Source organism: Nannospalax galili, unplaced genomic scaffold (assembly GCF_000622305.1).
Source record: "Nannospalax galili isolate Female #2095 unplaced genomic scaffold, S.galili_v1.0 scaffold467, whole genome shotgun sequence".
NCBI classification, from domain to species: Eukaryota; Metazoa; Chordata; class Mammalia; order Rodentia; family Spalacidae; genus Nannospalax; species Nannospalax galili.
The window spans coordinates 1,792,476-1,810,306 of record NW_008357490.1 but is presented as its reverse complement, the minus strand read 5'-3'; the positions used below and the strand labels follow the sequence as shown (position 1 = coordinate 1,810,306).

Sequence of the window (17,831 nt, the reverse complement as noted above, 5' to 3'; positions counted from 1 at the left end):
ACACCAATCAAAATCCCCATGATATTTTTCACAGAATTGGAAAAAACCATCCTAAGATTCATATGGAATCACAAAAGACCTCGGATAGCCAAAACAACCCTGAGCACTAAGAACAATGCTGGGGGGATTACTATACCAGATATCAAACTGTGTTACAGAGCGATAGTCATAAAAACAACATGGTACTGGCACAAAAACAGACCCACCTGATATTTGACAAAGGAGCCAAGAACATTCACTGGAGGAAAGACAGCATGTTTAGCAAATGGTGCTGGCAAAAGTGGATCTCCACCTGTAGAAGAATGAAACTGAACACCTATCTTTCACCTTGCACAAAAGTCAACTCCAAATGGATCAAAGACCTCAATGTGAAGCCTGAAACTCTAAAATTGTTAGAAGAAAACACTGGCAATAACCTACAAGATATAGGTGTAGGAATGGATTTTCTAAACCAGGTATCAATTAATTGCTCAGGAAACAAGGTCAAGAATCAACAAATGGGACCTCATTAAACTAAAAAAACTGTACATCAAAAGAAGCAGCCAAGGAAGTGAAGAAAAAACCCACAGAATAGGAGAAAATCTTCACCAGTGACACGTCTGACAGAGTTTAAGATCCAGAATTTTTAACGAACTCATAAAACAAAAGTATCAAGAAAGGAAGTAACCCAAGTAAAAGATGGGCTAAGGAGATGAACAGAGAGTTACCAAAAGAAGAAATAAAGATAGCTATGAAGCATCTTAAAAGGTGCTCAACATCACTAGTAATTAGGGAAATGCAAATTAAAACTACTTTAAGATTTCATCTTACCCCAGTCAGACTGGCTAAGATCAAGAGAACAAATGATACCAAATGTTGGAGAGGATGTGGGAAAGAGGAACGCTCATCCACTACTGGTGGGACTGCAAGCTTGTTCAACCCCTCTGGAAAGCAGTGTGGAGAACTCTTAAAAAACTACAAATGAACCTACCATTTGACCCAGTTATACCACTCCTTGGCATATACCCAAAGATCTCATCCTATTGCAGAGACACTTGTACATCCATGTTTGTTGCTGCTCTTTTCACAATAGCTAAGAGATGGAAGCAACCTAAGTGTCCCTCAACTGACGAATGGATAATGAAAATGTGGTACATTTATACGATGGAGTTTTACTCAGCAGTAAAGAAAGATGAAATCATGAAATTTGCAGGTAAATGAATGGAACTAGAAACTGTTATACTAAGTGAAGTAACACAGACTCAGGAAAAAAAAAACAAAAAACAAGGTAAGTTCTCCCTCATATGTGGATCTAATCACCAAATCCTTATAAGTGAATATGTATCCAGACATAACTACAGGAACCAGGATAATGAAGAAGAACCAGGGAAGTAAAGGAAAAGAAAGAATCTGAAAGAGAAGAACAGTAGAAAACAGGTGTTAACAAGGGAGATATGGATAATAATGAGGTTATTTTAAGGAAATGGGGGAGGGAAGGTTATACAAGGAACCTAGGGAATAAAAGCAAAGAAGGAGCTCAAGAGAGGTGGGACCATAGGAGAAAAGTATTATTAAGGGAGAAATGGCAAAAACGGAGGCACCTTAAATGGGGAAACCTTGGTGGAAGGGTTAGACCACATGAGAGATAAACAATGCCTAGCTAATTTTAGAAAACCAGACGGAACCTTATTAGGCCAACAACCTACTGACAAATTATACATACCATCAGATCAAAGAATGTAATATATGCCTAGACAAGGTTTATCTGAGAGCGTTTGGTCTTAGTCCAAGCACTATCTACATGGCATATAGTAATTAAAAGTACCAGACTGGTGGAACTAAACTTCTTGGATGTTTAACAGCTATACCTTGAGGCCTATACTAATTTGGTCAGGAGGACATAAAGGACAGTTTTTGCTCTTTGCCCTTCTAGGATGACTAAGTTCCAGGGGACTATGAGCATCTCTCAAAATGTCTTCTAACTGTGGTGTGTCACCTGTCCTCTTAAGCAAGGAGGCCATGGAGGCCCCATCAGATGGATCTGACCAGTGTCCAGTCTACAAAGAGAAGGGTCAACACAGAGGCAACATTTCCTCCATGCTTCCAAGCGAAGCCAGCCATGGTCAAGCAGGACCTTTGACTTATCTTCACATAGACTGAACTGTTAAAAGAAAGGATCCAGGGGCTCCTCCCAAGCCCATGTTACTCCTAAGGAACAGATCCTAAAACGATCTTAAGAGTAAAAATATATTGCTTTATTTGGACCAACTGTATGGCCTTAAACACCCAAAAGGAAAGTATAACCAAAGATTAATGGGGTCAATATAATTTTTAAGAGTCCATATGTATATCTATAGGCTACATAACAAGAAACAATGCCAGACAGGTGATACCTTCCTTTGAGTTATTGGCCAAGGTGGTGCAAGAGACTCCCAGACAGTAACCAGTATAGAACTGGGAAAATGAACAGCAGACCCCAATCTTATCTAAAGGAATACTGACAACTGATTGCTGCTAGATGAGGAACAGCTGATCTTCCTAAAACAAGGGTCTCTACATAGCTTAACTAGATTCAGCAGACGGACAAGCACTGGAGAATGGCTGGAGATGTCAACAACACAGAGGGGACAATAACAGAGATGACAGAGTATGTGGGCTCCAGTATGTGGGAGGGGGGAGGCTATGGGAGGGTGCCATTTGGGAAATGGGTATATAGATAAATAAAATTGTGTGGGATGTTCTGTATGATATACACACAGGAAAATCAACAAATTTTTAAAACAAGACTTATATTTGAGTAGGAAGCATAAAAATTTACTTCATGTTAAATGGTGGAGATGATAAACATAACCAGTGAAATCTACCTGATGACTTTATATCCATACTCAGGTACTAAGGGTCTGAGTGTAACCGACTGTGACTAGTAATCATCAGATACATAGAGATTAAAGACAGATGTACAAATATCTAAGTGTTAGTAGCATTAGAAATGTAGGAAATAGGACATTTTAAAATGAAGTGGAGCTCTTCTTTAAAGGATAAAAACTCATTCAATTTTATATCTTACAGGGTTTATACTGAGTTCAGTATTGTATAACTATGAATTCAACTCTGAACAACAAAAAATTTACAGCCACTTTTGAGAGATGCATCTTTGCTCTCTGGAAATTGTTAATGAATATGTTAAAGCTGTAGCAAAAACCTTAATAATTGGTGGATGTGAAAAACATTACCATTGAAATCTACCTGATGACTTAATATCCATGCTCAGATGCCAAGGAGCTCAGAAAATTATCAACTGTGACTAGTAATAATCAGATATATAGCGATTAGAAACGCATGTGCAAACATGTAAGCATTAGTAGAATTAAAAATGTAAGAAACAGCATATCTTAAAATGAAATGGAGATCTTCTTTAAAGGGTAAAAACTCATTCAATTTTATGTCTTACCGGTTTTATGTCTTATAGGGTTTATACTGAGTACAATATTGTATAACTGTATTAATTCAACTGTAAACTTAAAAATTTACAGCCAGTTTTGAAAAAGATGCATCCTAGCTCTGGAAATTGGTATTGAATATGTCAATGCTGTTGTAATGAAATGCTTCTTCTAATTATGTGGTTATTAAATAATTTAAAAAAATAAATAAAATAAAATCCTATCTTAAAAAAAATCATTTTGTACTCTTTGTATGTTCAGAATGTAGCATTACCAGAAACCCAAAACAAAACAAAACAAAATAAAATACAATACAATAACATTAAAAAGTTACATTACTAGGAAATTAGACTGACAGCCTTTTCCTCTGAGATTCCAACATGCACTTTTCCAGCTCTGTGGAACTGCCAAAAGTTCTAACTTCTCTGTCAGTAGCATATGATCGCCTCTAAGTTTTTTGTTTTTTTTTTAAGACATTAAAAAAAATTATGCGTATGTGTGAGTGCTTAAATGGATGTATGTGCATGCTTGGTGCCTATGGAGGCAAAGAGGGTGTCAGATCCCCCCCGATGTAGAATTAGACAGTTGTGAGCTGCCATGTTGGTTCTGAGACCCAAACCCAAGATCTGCTGCAAGAGTAGCTCTTAACTGTTGAACATCTCTTCAAGCCTTCGCCTGTTCATTCTCAGTCTCTTTCCGTTTACTAAGAAATGACAAGGGTTGAAATGGAAAAAATTATACTGAGTGAGGAAATCCAGGCCCAGAAAGAAGTACTCATCATGTGCTCTCTTATATGTGGATTTAGCTTCGAGGTTTTAAGCTTGTGTGATTAAGAACCTAGAAAGGGCCTGGGGGTGGGGGCGTGGGGAGGGGCTTAAGGAGCTATAGAATACATGTGATATCAAAAGTAGGGGGAATACTAGGGGTTAGAGGCTTAAGCAGGGATGAGAGCAGGGAGATGAAGAGTAGAAGGAGGTTGGGTGTGGGTTAACCAAAACTAAGAATACACGAGTATTATGTATTATGGAAATTATGGAGTCTCATATAAACCCATTCCTTTGTAAGCTAATTAAAAAAAATTTTTTTAAGGAGTCTGAATGGCAGTACTCTGAATGGGTTGACAATGCTTCCCCCAGAACATATGAGTTATTAAATGAAAATCTTAGTGCCAGGCATGGGATAGCTCTCTATGAGCCTTTGGTCAGGCAAGAAAATTCACAAATTGACTTATCTAGCAGTAAAGCCTGCATGTTACAATATGGACATGCCAGGCAAAACGTGTCCACAGGTGCAATAGTAGCACAACTGCTAAGGGGGCAACTAACTGTTTTATGATTGGGCTTGAGGACTGTACCATCAGAGGTAATTCATGTCTGATACTACAAACCTGGTCAAAAACCCAAGTCACAGGCCGTAGAGGGGAAACTACTACTGTTTTGCTAAACAGACATGTACCAAGCTGCCTTCTAAATAATGCTGGCATGGATGGATGAGGGGATCATGAGGCTCCACCCCTGAGGAGATAACAGTAATTGAAGGCAATTCAAGGGAAGGGGAAACATTTTTCCTCAGGGTTTGACCATGGGAAGGTAGGTTACCCATGGTCATGCAGGCAGCACTAACAGGACTCAGTAGGCTGTCAAAAAGTAAATTTTTAAAAAAATTTTAAAAAGAAAGAAATGGAGACTAGAGAGATGGTTCAGCAGTTAAGAGCACTGGCTATTCTTCCAGAGGACCTGGGTTCAATTCCCAGCATCTACATGGCACCTAACAACTGTCTGTAACTCCAGTTCCAGAAGATCCGACACCCTCGTCTGACCTCTGCAGGCATTGCATGACATGGGTATATTTACATACATGCAGGCAAAACACCCAAAAATAAATAAAATGTGTTTTTTAAAAAAAGAAAGAAATGGCAAATGTCTTAAGTGGGGAAAATCTACTACAGAATTTATGCTCAGTACTCTGTGTTCTCTTTCCTTTACTCCAAGATCTTAACTCAAGTCCTGAGAACTTTTTCAGTTCTCCAACATCTTCCAAAGACATTTAATCTGGCTTTTCTAGCTACTCTAACATGGCTGGAAGAATGTGTACAAAAAAGACTCTTGAAGTTCAGTGGTTAAGGGCATATACTGCTGTTCAGAAGACCTGTGTTTGGTTCCCAATACTCCTTGGGCACCTGTACTCACATGTACATGTGCGTGTATACACACACACACACACACACACACACACACACACACACACGTAATTATAAAGAAATCTTTTTTAAAGGCCTCCTGAAACAGACTTTGATTCATACAAGGACCCCTCTGGAAGTAATTTTAGTTATACTTCAGATAATGGGAGACCTTAGATAAGGCAACCTTCCTGCTGAAAGTGATTATATAGGGCTACATGAAATATAAAAACATAATCAAAAAGTCACCAAAGAACCAGAGAAAGATGGTATAGGACTGTGCCAGAAATGTCTAGATAAGGCATTTGTTACCATGAAATGCTGGTTAAAAGGCACAGCAGCTCCTCTGACAACCTTGCTAGGCTTAGAAGGAGACCAGGCCTGCCAAGGTGAAGGCCTGCTGTGTTGCCCCACGCCTGAGATTAAAGCATGGGAGGCTAAGAAGAGTGTGACCCAGAAGTAAAGCACCTGCGTTTGGACTACTACTGCATGACCAGGAAAGTGAAGGTGAATTAAGGTGGTCCCAGATTGCCAGTGCTGGCAGGCACACAGAAGATGCAACAAAAAATCTCCCATGGAGGAAAATACCATCATCATAGGTTTGGAGTTATTTCTAAAAATAATTTTCCAAATATGTAAAGAAAAAAATAAGTGAAGCCAATCAAACACACAAGAAGAAAATAATATGTGAAGAAGAACCAAAAAAACAATGGACAAGAACCGAAGGATCCAAAATGGAGAGCTACCCCAGATAGTTCAACCAGACAACAGCTACAAAACAACTAAGAGAGCCACTTTTGAAGATAAAAATCAAAATTTCACAGGATTAATTGCTACAAAAAAATGTTTTTAAAATGAAGAAATTCTAGAATTTAAAAATAAAATAAGTAAAATTAAGAATTCAGTAGATGGTTAAACCAAGGCAAAAACTGAATTCAGGAATCTGTAAGGAAATCTGAATAACTTATCCAGACTTCAGCATGGAAAAATTGAAACAAGGGAAGAATGCACAGAAATGAACAACATAAGTATGCAAAGACAAGACCAGAAAATGTATTCTCAATGAAAAGACAAAGGGCCAACCTAGAACTGCAGGCTGAACTACAACATTCCTCGAAAATAAAGATGAAAGTTCTTTCTGACACTCTAAAACTGAAAGAATCTGCCACCAGTAAATCTAGATGCTCTTTCCCAGATGAAAATCTAGCTATGAGAAGAAATTAAAACAATAAAACAGTAGATACATGGGAAACTAAACATTAATACTCATGAAATAAAAAAGTAACAGTATTTTGGGCTTAAATATATGAAAATATGTTTAGTAGTATATAAACCAAAAGAAGACTTAGAGTTAAGAATTCTAAGGTCTCTGCATTGTTCAGGAAAACAGATAAAAGCGGTAGCATTAGATTTTGGTAATTCAAGAATACATGTTATAATTTATAGGTTATCCGTTCACAAAACAGTAAAACATTCTATAATTTCCAAATTATCAAAGGAAAAAAATATACTTAAAAAATTGACCCTCAAAAAGGACATGATAGGAGGGAAAAAGGAATGCAAAATTCTCAACCTAAATAAATAGCACAGGATGAAAGTACAAGAGCTTAGTAGTAGAATGCCTGCTCAGCGTGCATGAGGCACTGGGTTCAATTCCCAACACTACAAAGAACAATTAATATACAAAGAAGCACATGGTAAGATGGTAGATATAAAAACTCATATATTAGTAGCTGTACTATATGCAAATATATTAATACATTCAATCTTTAGATTAAAATCTAAATTAGAACAGTATCAGTTCTAATTTTTTTAAAAAAAGGTCTGCATGCTGTTAAAAAAAAAAAACAAAAGACATTTAAACCATACAGATATGGAGAAGCTAAAAAGATAATAAAAACCACTCATCTAAGCCCAAGGAGGAACTGGAGAGATGGCTCAGTGGTTAAGAGTGCTTGCTCTGCAAGCATAAGCACCTGAGTTCAAATTCTCAATACCTACATAAATAGTTAGGCATAGCTAAGTGTACTTAAAACTCCATTATTGGGTGAGAGACAGGTGGATAGATCACAGGAGTTCTCTGGCCAGTCAGCCTAGCTGAAATGGCAAGCTTCTGCTTCAGTGAGAGACATTACCTCAAGAGAATAAGGCAGAGAATGATGGAGAAAGACACTTGATGTTTTGCTCTGGCTTCCACATGATTTTGCAAGGATATACACCCCCCACCCCCCGACACCCACACACACACCATTCACAAAGGCCTCAAAGCTTAATTCACTGGAATAAGTTACAATTCTAAATCTATATGCACCTCATATCATAGAAATGTAAAACAAAATATAAAGCAGAAAATATGACACTAAAATGGACCTAAAGAGAAATGAATTCTGGTCTTCGCAGAAAATTTTGTCAGCTTTCTCAGTAAATTAAATAATACAAAAAAACCTACAAATCCCAAACTTTCTCTCAAAAACTTCTGAGCTTATATAACAAAAATAAAAACAAGACAAAAAACTTCTGAGCTTATTAAGTATTTATGTATACTATCAGAATGTTCACAGCAGCATTAGTCATAATAAACCCAAATTGCGAATAACCTCCACGCCAACTGAAAACAGAATGAACAGATAAAATGTGGGACACTAGCGGCAATGAAAGCACAGGGACTTCCACAATGGTAACAGAAATGAATTTGAAATCAAGAGTATATAACATATGTCAATAATTGCTTAATGCTGAACCCAGGTAAAACTAAACCATAATGATGGCCATAAATGTCATGAAAATATTACTCCTCAGAGACAGGAAGAAGCACTATGTGTATGAATGGTCTCAAAACACTGGCAAAATTCAGCAAAGTAAACTTTGTACTATACTTTTATTTTGTCTAATATCTTTTAACTTCTATGCAAACATTTTCTATACCACCATCATCCCAAAGTCAAGAAAAAGGGTACTACAAATTATCATTGCTAAGCCAGACAAAGTACTTGATGAATTGAATAAGTAATTTAAAACTGTTTTTATAATATTTCTATCTTTTTGCCTGAGGCCCCCCTTTCAGAAAAATATTTAAATGACTAAAACCAAAGCCAGGCATGGTAGCACATGCTTTTAATCAGGAGACAGAAGCAGGTAGATTTATATGAGATTAAGGTCAGTAACACTGTCTCAAAAAGACAAAAATAAAAAATTAAGAAAGTAATGACCAGAACCAGGCAAAGATAGTCTTAACACCTGCTTCTTCTATTACCTTCTCTACCTCAACTAATGGCTCCATTTTCCCAGTCTTGGCTCTGATGAAGAGCAAATCCACAACCTTTCTTCCTGGACCTTTAACTATGCAGCTGCTACTGTGTCTCCAGACTATTGTCACAGAGGGAGAAACAGTCATTTTCCCAGTCAAGGAAGAATGAGGCACATGCAGGGAGATAAAATGAGGCAGCTCCCACTCAATGCCAAAAAACACACATTGTGAAATGGGGCTGATTCTCCAGATTTATGATAATTTCAGCTTTCTCCATGAATGTACTAATGTTCTTAACCAGTTAGTCTGCAAACATGCAATACAACTGAAAACTGGCTACAGATATAAATCCTTAGCTTTTTAAGGATTCTGCCTATGTCTATGCCCACAGTCATTTAACTGTGAACCCTTATAGGAATGCTGCTTAGTGCCTTTCATTTTTAAAAAGGTGGAAGTTCAGTAACATATTCCCTTAAAACTCAGGATTTTAACAAGTGTTTTGCCAACACACTACACATTCTGTTACAGCAAACACAAACATCATGGAAAGTTAAAAATGTTTCCATTTCTTAAGTAATTTCTTAGCACACTTACCATGTCCCTAAAGAATCAAAACTAACCATGATTTCACCTTTTCCACATACACAGACTAAAAACAACAGAAGCTGTTAGTCTCCTTGTTGTATATATCCAGAAGAAAGTAAAATGGCCTTCAGAAATGTCTATGCGGAAGAAAAGTTCTATGAGCAAAGAAACCCAGATGCCAGAATGGTAACAAGCAGTTAATGAAGGGTTCCTACAAGCTTGCTCATGTAACTATTGCCTGAAGGACCAGAGGGGCAACTTCAGAAGCAGGAGGAGGGGTGGGGGGACAATACTACAAGGAAAGCCAGCTATGAGGTCTCATTCCAGGCAGTGCCCACTTAGGATCACTGCATTTTTCCCTTCTCTAACTTATAAATTGTCCAAGTTATTTGGTTTTATGCTATTTTATAAACTCAAAACTCCATGGTACAAAGATACTCCATTTTCTGTAAGAGTTCATAGTGTGATAAAAGCTCAGATTCAAAGTAAAGTAGGTAACAGAGATAGCATCTTCCTCATTTTCATGATTTCTGCCCTTTCGGGGAAAAGATGTATTCAGAAACTTCCTAGAAACTATACTTCACAAGGAAAATGGAATTCACCAAGCACAAGTCATCAGAGTGGAAGAAGGCATAACAGCAATGCAACACTTGAGCTTTGTGTGAATGAAAAGCTGGGACAAAGTTCCCCAACTCATTAAATAACAAACAACATAAAATTTTTATGTACTAGCTACAAAAATAAAATTAATTTAAATTAAAATAAACATTCAAGGGCTGGAGAGATGATTCAGCAGTTAAGAACACATACTGCTCTCCCAAAGGACTTGAGTTGAATTCCTAGCATCTAGGTGTAGCAACTCACAACTGCCTGTAACTCCAGTTCCAGGGAATCTGATGTCCTCTACTGGCCTCTGTGGGCACCTACACTTACATGCACATATCCACCCACATATACAGAATTTAAAACTTTTTAAAAAAAATTTTTAATGCACACAAGCAAGCAAAACTGTTTCTCTACATTCAGAAATTAGGAATGTAAGGGCCTGTCAAGGATTGTTCTAACCCTCAGAATCTTCCCTTACTTTAGGAGAGCACAGTAGTTCATGACTTTCAATTCCCAATAATCACCTGATCACTGAATCAGCCAGAAGGAAGCCCCACAAGCACATATAGGGTAGTGTTGGGTCAGGGATGAAGACCTGTGTGAGCTAGTAACTCTAGCCTCTTGTTTAACATACAGGACACTACTCTCTCCTAGTGATTTTTTTCCATCATTTTTCTATAAATTAACAAGAAATTCTTCAGGTCTTCCTTAGAATCATTGCTGAGGACCATTTTCAAATCTCAAAGGCTGGTCTATCTATGAAGAGCTTCAAACTCAATTTTTTTTGTTTGTTTATTTCTGCAGAGCCTACAAGTTCCACTCAACTTTGAAATTGGAGGAATCTAGTCCTGTTAAAGACCTGTCAAAGATTATAATTGCATACAGATGTTAAGAAGAAATACTTTTAAGTCATTTAATGTTGACCATTATTCTTTTAGGAGTAGCCAGGGAAACATCTTGAATGGTGAGAGAAATTCTAAGGTAGCTATTACAGCACTGCAGTAATTACCGTCTTTCTAAATCACTGCAGTTGGGAAATATCTAGGATGGCAACAAGAAAAAGAGCAGATACTTAAAGGCTTAGCTTTTTAAAATCAGTTTTTAAAACTGAAATCTTATGTAAAAAGTCAACATACAAAATGGTTGTATGATCCATGTAAATCATGTTTTATAAAAGATGAATATTTAGACTACATAAACAACTTTCACAACTCAGCAACAGAAAATGGAAAAAGCATTTGAACAGGTATTTGTCAAAAAACATGACAGATAATAAGCACAAAAAAAAATCCCCAACATGAATAATCACAAGGTAAATAAATGCAAATCAAAACCCAAACCAAATATCACCCCACAAGAATTAGAATGACCCCTGTTTTAAAAAACTCAGAAAATTAACAAACATTGGCAAGAATGTTGAGAAACTGGAACCTTTGTACACTGCTGCTCAGAATGTACAATGCAGCCATGATGGAACAATGTGGAGCTTCCTTAGGAAAGCAAACACAGTTACTATACGATCCAGCAATTTTATTATGTGCAGTCTCAAAAGGGTCTTAAAGAAGCACCTGTACACCAATGTTCATGAAAGCTTTATGCACAATAGCCCATAGTTGGGAACAACCCAAATGTCCACCAATAAATAAATAAATACAGTATATATAGTATCTATATACAACAGAATATTATCCAACATTAAGGAGTAAAATGCTGATGTTTGTATGGATAAGCCTTAAAAACAGTATGCTACACACTAGTCACCCACTCAATACCCATAAGCCATCTTCTTATTTGCTTAAAAAAAAAATTTAGCTGGGCATGGTGGCACACATATTTAATCCCAGCACTGAGGAGGCAGAGGCAAGGGGATCTCCATGAGATCAAGGACAGCCTGGTCTGCAGAGTGAGGTCCAGGCCAGCAGGGGCTGCAGGGAGACCCTGCCTCAAAAAACAACAAAAAAAAGAACACACAAGCCTACATCCCACTAGCTACCAGAGTGCTGACATCATCACATATGCAACTCTTGGCAATTCCACTGTACAACAGTAAGGGAATGGGAATAGAAATGGTAAACAGCACCTTAGCATTATCATGAAATCAGTTTGCCTTGTGAACCTCCTCAAAGGGCCTCGGGGAACACCCAAGGATGCCTGGACCACATTTCAAAAAGAGTTGGTATAGCCTACTCTTGGTTTTCCCATGCCCTTCCTGTCAGCTGTAAGAATGTGCATGTTATACAACCCTAAGTCATGAGAGAACTGAGGCTCAAAAAAAGGGGTTCTTGGAAACATTTTCAATTTTGAAAGGTTTTTTTCCCTCCACTTGACACTAGTCTTTATGTGGCACCTACAATGGTAGATGTCACCAGAAGACAGGAGTAAGGAAGCCTGAGAAAACTGGACGGCATGCTGCAAATGGCAGGGAGGCAAGCTGGAGCCTGAGCAGCACAACTGAAGAAAGGGAGGTAGGTGCTGCACTGCAATCACACTGTTCCTTTCTGTTTACACTGCTTCCTGCCAGGATCGCTGCTGATGGAAATAAACATAGTCCAACTGACGTGTCTCCTCAGATCCTAGTTCATTGAAGATGGTTTTGAAAACCAGGGATACGCATAGCATTTGGTACATAGTAGGAATTTGACAAATATATTAAACGAATGTGCAAATAATTAACAAACCTACCACAGTTGTTATAGATGTGAAGATATAGAAAAAAAAATGTTTTCTTTTTTTGATCTAAAATATTTCCAAGTCAGAAGTATTGGAGTTAAGTCTCTACAGGCCAAATAAATGGTATCCTCAGAGTGGTAAAGCATTATTTTTCTTTGCATTTCCTGCAAATTTGAGCTGATCAAATCTTTCTCCTATAAAATAAGCAACTAACAAGAGATTCACAGATAGAATGCTACAAAACACAGTTTATGGAAAATGAAAAAGAATTCTATCAAACACTTAGTTTCTAGTCAATATCATCAATTAGGGACACAAAGGCCTTGGCAGAAAATATTTAACACTTCACCCCAATTAATCAAGCACAAAATTAAGAAATGTATGTTCACTATAAACTAATGCCAAGCTTCCCTTACTGAGAGCTTGATACTAGTATGTTTAATTTGTTGAAAGGTAAGGTTTCTTTGCTTCATTATTATAAATAAAATTGGTTAAGTTTCCCCCATGTTTTTAGCTTTACTTTCACATCAAAAGAGCATAACCTTATACCCAGGAATTGTTTGAGGGAAATAAATTATAATTTCCCTTCCCAAAACACCAAAGTTTTAGGAAAAGTTCCACTAGGAGGAGCCAGCTTTTTCTCTGTTGAGTCAGCACAGTTTCACCTCTGAGGCAGGCTAATCAGAAACACAGACTTGAAATTAATAAGTAATTTGAAAACAACTTCAATTTTCAACAGAGCCTGAGTCTAAGGTATAGGAATCAACTTCAAAGCAGGTACTGAATGTGTATATATACTCTTCAAATGACTCCATGAAAATTTAAGACAATGTAAATCGAGCAGAGAACTCTGGGGACTTTCTGAGCGCAAATCTCCCATGCAGGTCCCCAGTATGTGGGGAGGGGAACTTCTCTCTGGACTTGGTTTCAAAGTAAGAAGAAACTCTTGGAGTTGCTATGATTGAGACCCTTGGACCTTGTTCTCCATCAGAGCACAAGGTCATCCCTCAACTCAAACACACCGTTTTTACTCCTTAAATCTCAGCAAGGTGATTACCTATCTTACGTGCATTCTTGTCTTCAATTCTCCAACACTGGAATTACTGGATTTTGGTAAAGCAAATTAGAAAATTGTGCTGAAGAACACATTAATAATTAAAATATTAGAAATTATGCTCTTACCTATGTCACTACTTGACTTAGCTCCAAAGTTATTTCTGCCTCTTTCCACCTTTGGTTCCACCAGAGGTTTATTGCTAAACAAAAACAAGAAAAGAAGCTTACACATTTTGTAGGGAGTCTACTTTATGATAAGAACTCAAAAACATTACAAATGAAAAGATGACAGTGTTCTCTGCTTTCAGGCAACCTGTGGCTAATGAGAAAATCAAAACCTGTTAGCAGGAGCTAGAGAGATGGCTCATCTAACTAGGACTATTAACTACTCTTGCAGATGACCCGAGTTCCATTCCCAGCACCACACAGTGGCTAACAACTGCCTGTAACTCCAGTTCTAGGGAATGCTATGTCCTCTTCTGACCTCCATAGGCATTACACACAGGGACATTTACATCTGGCCTCCATAAGCATTACACACAGGTACATTTACATACCTTCAGGCAAAATACACATACACATAAAATAAAAATAATGAATTTTTTTAAAACCTTGTAATTAGGTAAAATTTAACAGGTAGTGAGAGGGAAAGGTTGTGAGAAAAGAAAAAAAACAGGGTAGGACACAGATTTAGATAAATTATTCACATGCTCCAGACAGAAATGATATGCTATCTGAGCTAAGCTAGGTCCTAATATACAAGTAGGGGTGAGGCAGGCAAAAATGTCAAAACCAAATCTGGGATGATTATCACATTGCTTAGGAAGATTTTTTTATTTACATTTATGTATGTACTTATTCATTTATGGTGTGTATGTGTGTGGGAGCGTAGGTGGGGCACATGTGGAGATCAGAAGGTAACTTGAGGGAACCAGTCAGTTCTCTCCTTCCACCATGTGGGTTCCAGGAATAGAATTCAGGCAGTTAAACCAAGCAATAAGCACCCTTTCCTGCTGAGATCCCACCAGCCCAGGAAGAACTAAGCTACCATTTGATCTAGACTTCTCAAACTTAAAATAAGAGCTGCTGAGAGCTCTCATAAGAGATGAAAGTTATTTTTATTCTGCTATTTAAATATTAACAAACATAAACAGCAAAACTCTATGCTTGTAACTCAAAAACTATAATCCAAAAAAGTAGAAATTAATAAAAAGTATCATATTTACCAATGTTACATATTAACACATCTAAATAGCAAACATATAAAATAACTAAAATGTAAACTGACAACAGGAGTTGAATGTGGGTGATAATGCAGTCACTGAAGCTCACTTTTGACCAGCCATGCGGATTTGACCTTGGCAGCTAAAGGTAGATTCAACTGTGCTTGTGACTACTGCTCTATGCTGGGGTATAACTGATTGGTTAGCCACTTTTCTCCTTTGAACTACAATGAAATAGCAATGTCTCACTGAGTTCACAGACACAATATACATTTTCACCTCTGTTCTTCTGTAATACTCCCTGTATTTAAAGTAGTGCTACTTGGTGCCAACACAAACAACTACGGGCATGGAAATGTTAAGGTGTATCTGGTTAGTATTTTAGGTAATTAGATGTTTGAAAACATGGTTTTACAAAAAAATTATCTTCAAAATGAAAAATGGGTAAAATCTTTGTAGAGAATTAGAGCATCCTAATAAATCCCACCTGCTTAATCTCTCTCATCTTTAGGGGCCTGCAAGCCTCAGAAGGAGTTTACATAACTGTATGTTGCAGGCCACTGAACTCATACAGAAAAGCATTCTTGTGGTTACCTTTCAGTGCTGTATAAAACCAAATATCTAACTTTGTTTCCTTTAAACTCTGAGGCCACATGACTTCCCGTTAAGATGGCACAATAAATTCACTCTTTGATGGATGAACTCTCTGTACTCTATAAACACAGAGCAACCAAAGGGGAAATATAAAAACAAAAAACAAACAAACAAACAACAACAAAAAAAAAACACTGAAAAGATGCAGGGAAGCTAAAAATATATATAAATATTTCTTGAAATAGATATGGAACAGAAACAAACAAGCAAACAAAAAACTCAAATCCCCAAGGGAAAGCTTTGGTGCCTCCTGTGCTCAGCAACCAAAGCTAGAATAAACTGTGGAGGCTCAGGGCTACCAGACCTGGGTCTAAACAGCCACAGAGCAGAGCCAAAACCTGTTTCAGTTACGGAAGGGTCTCCAATGCTAACTGGGGCCCCGTTTTATCCCATTCGTCTCCTATGGAGCAGTGTCTGGGGAAGGACGGACACCACCAGCCAGCCAGGATCAGGAGATGAAGCCGAGAACTGCTTGCCTCCACCCTTGTCAATCCCTAGTACTAGATGGGGGCTCCAGAGAGACCAAACAAAGAAAACTAAAAAGCTGCTATCTGGGGACAAATGAGGAGAAAAGGAGAAAGAGAGGTACCATTAAATGAGTGGATGAGACCAATAAAAAATACATCTTTTGAAAGGCATGTCATGCAATCAAAACTCTAAAGTATATGAAGAGATCTACTGCCAATAAGGGCACTAACAAAACCAGCCATTCAATAAGATTACAAATTCACTTCAGATGAAATTAAGCATTCCACCAAAATAAGTATTCTTAAGGTGCTTTTAAAAAGCCAATAAAAACAAGAAAGTATTTTTTAAAAACAGAATAAAATGAGATGACTAAAAAGAGAATCAAAGGGGAAATACGTAAATAAGAAATAGTCATCAAAATTTTAAATTTAGTATAGAAGACACTTCAGGCTGGACAGAATTGAGAAAAGAACTGGTAAATTTGAGAATAATGCTAAGCACTTTACTCAGAATGCAGCCCAGAAAGAAAAGGAAAAACTGAGAGAGCAAGCAAAGAGCACAAGGAAAGTGCCACACATATCTGAGGGAGGCTCAGAAGAAAGAGAAAGGTATGTAAAAGGCTAAGAATGCTCAGGAAACACGAGTCCTCAGTCTAAAAGTACACAAAATACCTAGAAATATCATTTATATAAACAAAATACACAAAATTAATTCAATAGACAAGTCTGCATAAACAAAAACATAGTTTTTTACAATATAAAATCTTTCTAAAATTTTATTTTTTTTATTTTTTATGTGTATGTGTGTATTGCCTGCATGTAGGTAAGTGCACCCATGTCATGCAACGCCCACGGAGGTCAGAAGAGGCTGTTGGATCCCCTGGGACTGGAGTTACGGACAGTTATTACCTGCCATGTAGGTGCTAGGATTCGAACCCAGGTCTTCTGCAAGAACAACCAGTTTTCTTAACCGATGAGCCATCTTTCCAGCCCCACAATACAAAACCGTAAAAGGTACCAGGAAGTACCTTGACTTGGGAAAATATACCAAATGTCCCCTTAGGTCTGCTGGGTGACAAAGTTCAGCACTGCAGCAACAGACCAGACAAGTCCATCCACGCTAAGCACCAGCCTCGGGACAATAGGTGACTTACTGGGTCAAAAACGCAATTGAACCAGAGTCCAAAGCACTGTGCCTTCTCCTTAACAGCTGGGATTGCAAACTGAGACAATGGTTTTTCACTCCAGACAAGCCCACAGAAACTTGTTGAAAAGCAGATCCTTAAATGCTTTTCGGAAACATCTAGCAACAGGAGACGGTCCGCCCTAAAATACATTACTCTGGATTTAAATTTATTTTTTTTGCCCATCATGTTTCTACCACCACCACCAAATGCAGTCTTCTTCATACTTTTCTTACTCAACATGGTGTCGCAACCATTTTTGGACCAAGGAACCCACTGAACATCAAAGAGTGAAGCAGTGGGTCGATGGCCATCCCTGCCAGCTGCTGCTCCAGCCTAGTGCTCCTGGCCTACACTTCTTTTAAGTTCACTGTCCGCTCCTCTACTTTTTCACTTCATCTCACTGCATCTTTTTGGATGCTTAAAAGAAAGGAAATGCCAGGTGTGGTGGTGCATGCCTTTAATCTCAGCACTTGAGAGGCAGAAGCAGGGGGATCTCTGTGAGTTCAAGGCCAGCCTGGTCTACATAGTGAGTTCCAGG

At 37.8% G+C, this 17,831-nt stretch overlaps 1 protein-coding gene across 8 annotated transcripts in view; it reads right to left on the bottom strand.

Annotated features, from left to right (window-relative positions):
* Fancc (FA complementation group C) overlaps window positions 1–17,831 on the bottom strand; it is a 274,173-nt gene that overhangs the window by 197,953 nt on the left and 58,389 nt on the right. For 7 of the 8 annotated variants that reach the window (XM_017794868.2, XM_008855126.3, XM_029557189.1 and 4 more), the window contains exon 2: window positions 13,889–13,962. The exons of the other annotated variant lie outside the window; for it this stretch is intronic. The gene's annotated coding sequence lies outside the window, so the exon portion shown is untranslated. The remainder of the gene's footprint in view (window positions 1–13,888; window positions 13,963–17,831) is intronic. 8 annotated transcript variants of the gene reach the window in all.